Here is a 6577-nt window from a genome sequence, read left to right on the forward strand (position 1 = left end):
AATAATTATAAAGGACAAAAAAAAATAAAAAAAAAAAAAAACCCATGGATAGGCGAATGTCTATCTGAAAATAATACACAAATGTGGATCTTTAGACAGACATGGGGCTGACTTAATATTTTTAGAGATTCATTTGTGTTTTTAATAGCTATTGGTTGAGCTAATCTAGCATGCTTCTCTCTCTTGTGGATCTTTAGCCAGACATGGGGCTGACTTAATATGAGATAATATGACAAATATTAATATGCAGAAATTTTAGCTACGGACCTGCATGAAGATGGGTGGCGAAGTATATCACCATTTGAAGGGGCAGTTAGAGGGCGATATAGGTGGATGTGGGGTTGTATCTTTCAGTGATTAAAGCCTGTTACTGATATTTAAAACCTTATTTTAGGGTCAGCTAGAGCCCAACCCCAAGAATCAGGTAGCTCTCTCAGTAGATTCAATCATCTCTTCATATTTACCTTTTCAGTTTTATATGTTTCTAATTCCGATTGTTGTTCTAGGACCATCTATACCATGAGATTAAAGAAGTTTGTGGGCTGCAAAAGATCACAGAGGAACATCTGTCACAATTGCATTGGATTGCAATAAAGATTCTTCCATTTCCAATATCGAAATTTATCTTGAACAGAGTAATTCAGGTCAGTTTGGTTCTGCTTTAGCTTTTGGAAGTAATCCAACATATCCCTTTCACTGCTATTGAAACTATTAGTATTGAAATAACTACTATGCTTTTCCCCTTTTCCACATTACTTTAGGTCTTGACCTTTTATATGCTTAATGTGTGAGGGAAATTATAGGGATCAAATTTTTGACTAATTGAAGTATGGGGGAAATTTTTCATGACTTACAATATTAAATTGTATTGATCGATTTTTTCAAGTTCATGATCTAACTCACCAACTTACATTCAATTTTTCCAGCTGCCACCCCACATTGAATTGCTAGTTACAGCAGTCACACAAATCAATGAACCAGACAGCATATATGGGATCATCCAATCACACAAGGTGAATTGTTTTATCATAGTTGCATGAATTTTTTTTTTGGTTTTGTAATACCACCCCCACATTATTTCTTCAAAATGTTAGCAAGTATGAACAGCTAGGAGGCAGGAGTAGGAGCATAAATAAAAAAACACAATTCAAAGTGACAATGGGACCTGGGTAGAAAATTTTGCAGCCGAGGTTTGCAGTTCTTATGCTGTTGTTTTTTTTTTCCTAGCATGAGCTTGCATATCTGACATCTTTTATTTTTTATTTTTTATTATTTTTACTTTTGATAAGAAAGATTTTCTCTATTGCTACGAATTGTTGGTGGATATGATCCCTATAGCTACGGATTTAATCCGTAGTAAAGTTTTAAAGAGCTACGATACCAATGGCTACGGTCGCATTATGGGCTACTCATCGTTAGCTACGAATTTTATCCATAGCTTTTGACCAATTTTCTGGTAGTGTAGTAAAAACTGGCGATTTAACAGTGTCCAGCATAATAGTCAGTAAAAGTCCTGACTGTCAGTAAAGCCTTTACCGACCGAAGCTCTACCGACTATTAGCTGACCGCGGGCAAAAGATTTGTCAACGGGTTTCTGGGCCTTTGCTGGCGGTTTTAACCGCTGGTAAAGGCCAGTTTTCTTGTAGTGTCTGGAAATTTTAGATGAATTAATCCATTAGGGCATGTACTAGCAATGGTAAGGGACACCATTAATATAGCTACGGATATTAGCCGTAGCCCGATATATGAAAACTGTAGCCATTTATAACTTCGGCCTATAGCTACGGATATAGTCATACTTTTAGCTACAGATATTATCCGTAGCTGTAAGTATATTTCGTCATGGAAGGTATAACTACGGATTATATCTGTAGCCATTGATGTCAATCCGTAGCCATAGCTCCAAGAACTATGGCTACGATACCAATTGCTACGATCGTGCTACGGACTATAACCATAGTCATAGCTCTTTAACTACGATTTTTATCCGTAGCCTTTGCCCCTTTTTTTGGTAGTGGGATTCTAATGAAGGTGTAAAAACTCAACGACAACTTGAGGGTATTTATAGTCGTCTCTGCTTAACCTCAAAGATTGAACCAAAAAATGTTGTAGAAGCACTAAATATGAATATTGGATTGCTGTTATGCAAGATGAATTACAACAATTCGAAAGAAATGAGGTGTGACAATTAGTTCCCAGATCACAAAATACAAACATCATTGGAACCAAATGGATTTTCAAAAACAAATCTGATGAATCTGGGAATGTAGTAAGAAATAAAGCTAGACTCATAGCACAAGGATATTATCGGATCGAGGGCATTGATTTTGATGAAACATTTTCCCCCTAGCACGTCTAGAGTCTATTCGAATTCTCATGTCAATTGCTTGTGCTCTTAATTTCAAATTGTTTCAAATGGACGTAAAGAGTGTTTTTCTCAATAGTATACTTGAGGAAGAAGTTTATGTAGAACAACCGAATGGATTTTTAGATCCAAAATTTCCTCAACATGTATATTGATTAAGCAAAGCACTCTATGGTCTTAAACAAGCACCCCGAGCATGGTATGAGCGCTTAACACAATTTTTGCTCAATCACCAGTTTCATAGGGGAAGTGTTGATAAAACACTATTTACAAAAAAATATTGGGAATGCCATACTAATTGCCCAAATTTATGTGAATGATGATGTATTTGGATCCATTTCTGAAGATGTTGCTCATAAATTTGTTGAACGAATGAAATCTGAATTTGAAATGAGCATGGTAGGTGAGCTAAACTTTTTCTTAGGTCTAAAAGTTTAAAAAAATGTCTAATGGGATATTTATATGCCAGTCCAAGTATGCTAAAGATTTGATAAAACAATTTGGACTTGAATCTAGTTGTACTTATCACACACCCATGATCACCACACTCAAACTCTTCAAAGACATTCATGGCAAGAGTGTGGATCAACACTTGTACCGAAGCATGATAGGAAGCTTACTATACCTAACCGCAGGCTACCTAGATATTGCATTTAGTGTTGGTTCATGCGCCGGATTTCAGGCTGACCCTAAAGAGTCTCATCTATATGCGGTTAAAAGGATTATAAAATTTGTGGCTGGAACTACTGATTTCGACTTATGGTACCCATTTGACACATTTACCATCATTGTTGGGTACTCTAATGCTGATTGGGCTGGAAATATTGATGACCGCAAATCAACCAACGATGGTTGTTTCTATATCGGTAATTGCCTTGTGTCAAACCCCAGACATGAAAATCAGGCTCACAAAATTTTTGATCACCGAATCCGGCACCGACAACCTCCGTACTATCCTATTCTCAGCCCCTAGCACCCATATACCAAGTTTCGATCCTAGAATCCTGTAAGGAGGATTTTCAATCATAAATTTGTTTCATAAGAAGCATAACCATAAGCATAACCCACAAATCATAACCAGAAACATCGCCACATATCCACTATGATAAAAAACTTTTGAGTACAAGGTACAAAAGGAAATACAATATAGAGATATCAAAAGGAAACTATTGAAGCTCAGCTGCACGCTCCTACCTCTGCTCAGTTACGACTGCATCCTGACGTCACTTGCACGCATCTATCGTGCATAAGCTTATAGAAAACTTAAAGGGTGGTGTAAGTGTGTGCATAAGGTAGAAATGCAAGTATGTAATATCAGAGTAATGCGGAAATGATGGTAAGTCCATGAATGAATGATATCAGCCATATCAAGGCTATGCAATATAATCTAAGGCCTACATAGCCAATGTCATATGCAAGATGTAGCTCAACATACCAATCCTCATCTGAATCCACATATCAATCCAGCTCATCACTGGAGCATCATATATCAGTACAGTTCTCACTCTGAATAATCACCAGGGTCTAATACACTACACTATCTTGCCGCCCTTATCTAAGCGCACAAATGAGTAAGTGGAAGAGACTTCACTATCCGTCTGCCAATATTGGACCCGACTCGTCGATGGCAGACCCATTCCTTAAGCTGGTCAAATTCAACCTAGTCATTGCCCCCTCATTCAGGCGAGTAAGGTCACACCCCCTTCCAACCGACCATGAAAAAGTGAGAGACGCGGCCTGCTGGTATACAGCCCTCGTGCGCTCATACATCTACTCGGTCTCGACGTTGGAGCATCCTCTTGGTACCATAAGGGTTTGGGGACTTTCACCCAAGGACATCATTGCGCCCTAGTGCTTAGAACCAAGTATTTTCGGTATCCAATCCTACCATCCACGATATGCTCGTGGAGGCCATTACCCTGATGTTGCTAGGGTACATAGTAACTATATCACATAATACAAAATGCATGAGTCATACAATCTAGTCATGCATCAATCCTACGCATACCGTGCGCTTATGTGGGACAACTCTGCCTATTAGAGAGTCCCATAAACAACCTGCCCAATGGCATAATGTTATGATCAGTCACTTCTCGTAACAAGCATGCAGATGATGCGTATAGGCATGTATCATAATGTTATGCTATCACATACTCATAGTCGGCATCGATAATCGGCCTATATGCAAGGCGGGGTCCATAGAAGGACAACAGATCTAATATATAATGTGAAGATCAGTCTTCAACAGTGGATATACCAAATCTGATACCAAAGATTCTTCCATCAATGGCAAGAGGAGATGATGCGTCCTTCTCATAATAAGGATGGGCCTAGATGGCCTACTCATGGGCCTAAGAACAAGAGTGGGCTTCTAAGTTTGGGTACTTCTACTAGCTTCAATGGGTGCCTAAAGAATTGGGATAGCCCAATAAGGTGAGATGGATTATATTAATAATAGTGGGGGCCCCATCAATTTGGGTTAGCCCATAACAAGGGGAGATGAGAATGGGCCTAAGGATGGGCCTAGGGAGGATTACAAGGTAGACATTTAACCACACTTGCTTTTATAATGTGGACATTTAACCATCATTACTCCCAAGATATGGCCCATTAGAATCTATCTTATGATGGGGGCCCATATGTCATGCCTTAAATTCGGAGACGGACAGCGTGATGCCCTGAATCCGGCACTTGACTTCTATACACCAAGTCCCGAGTGTGACGCATGTAACGTCCTTGATTTTTGCCAACTTGAAGTTAGACGTCCTTGGGCAATGGGTCTATCATAACGCCTTATTGACTTCTCAAAACTCAATTCCAAAGTCTTAAATCCCCCTTTCAACCCATTTCTTTCAAAAATCTCACCTTTCACCACCTTATTCTTCCAATTTTTCTAAATACTTTCATATTAGACACCAATCCTAAAGCTCAAAGGATGAAGAACTATAATTAAATAAAAATTTATTATAAATAGTAAAAATATAAATAAAATAGACTTTATACCATTAACCTGATGGAATCTAGGGAAATAACTAGGTTATTTGGATAGCTTAGCTTCTCCTTCCCTAAAATCATATATTGCACACCAAATAACTCATTTCGGTTTGCAAGATACACTCGTTTCAAGAACTGAGTGGCAGAATCACTACTAGGAACACCAGACAGGCGCGGTGTCACCGCCCGGCCGGCGACGCGCCACCGGTGCACCAAATTTTGGTGGACCCTCGCTGCAATTTTTTGTATTTTTCAACCGACTTCAAAAAGTCATATCTCCCTCAATATAACTCTGATTTAGGTGATTTAAAAGCTAGATTGAAGTTTAATAGGTCTAGTTTCATATAAAAATAAGTAAGAAATAGAATAAAAACTTTAATATAGTCAAATCTAGGTTGATGTGACAACTATCCAAAAATTATTAGTCTAGACAACTGCTACTTCCAGAATTTTTAGAATTTTTCTAGACCATGAAATTTAATAAAATTTAGTGGAGATAAAGTAGACTTGATGATGTACTATTAAAAAAAATAATTAAAATAATATACTAACTAAAAATGCTAAAAAGGGACGTAAAACTATCATAGGACCTTATTTTGTCATAATTAGGGTGGAATTTAGTTAAGTACTAAACTATATAATTGGTGAATTTAACTTGAACCACCATTTCCACAAATAGCAAGACCCAAAATCATTAATACCATTAACTCAACGTCCCTTAAAAACTTAGGAGAAATCCCAAGAGCCTATCGCTCTCGGGAGTACATTGAAACTCCATATCGAACTTAGACCGCTCGTCGAAGCTCCGATAACCGTGAAACTATAGGATTATGTCTGTCCTATTAGGCTTGACAACCATTGCAAAATCGAGCCCAGATAATATCCAAAAACACACAACTTGAGCACTGAGTGAAGTGTGTGAGAAACGTAAATATCTTTAGAAAATATATTGGAACTTAAGTGAATTGGGCCATTCGCTCATGCATGAAATTGAGGATTTTAGACCGTCTGTTTCTGGCCAAACTTACCCATGGGAAAAAGAAATTTTCCTGTACATATCTATATACTTGTGGCCCCGATCAAGTAAGTACGACCGTTGATCTGACATGGGTCCCCCACGGTCGATCAGCTAATCCGACTGCACCAAAATTCACATCATGGCATACCTCCATTGTCAGGGAACTTACCTTGCGACGTATTTGAGTTGTAGACCTTCTT

At 38.2% G+C, this 6577-nt stretch overlaps 1 long non-coding RNA gene across 1 annotated transcript; it reads left to right on the forward strand.

Moving 5' to 3' along the window:
* Window positions 1–296: 296 nt before the first annotated feature.
* On the forward strand, window positions 297–1037 carry LOC131222267 (uncharacterized). The gene is made up of 3 exons (XR_009159964.1): window positions 297–424; window positions 507–644; window positions 927–1037. It is a non-coding gene; the product is annotated as an uncharacterized LOC131222267 (long non-coding RNA).
* Window positions 1038–6577: the final 5540 nt, after the last annotated feature.

Source organism: Magnolia sinica, chromosome 13, assembly GCF_029962835.1.
Source record: "Magnolia sinica isolate HGM2019 chromosome 13, MsV1, whole genome shotgun sequence".
Lineage (NCBI taxonomy): Eukaryota > Viridiplantae > Streptophyta > Magnoliopsida > Magnoliales > Magnoliaceae > Magnolia > Magnolia sinica.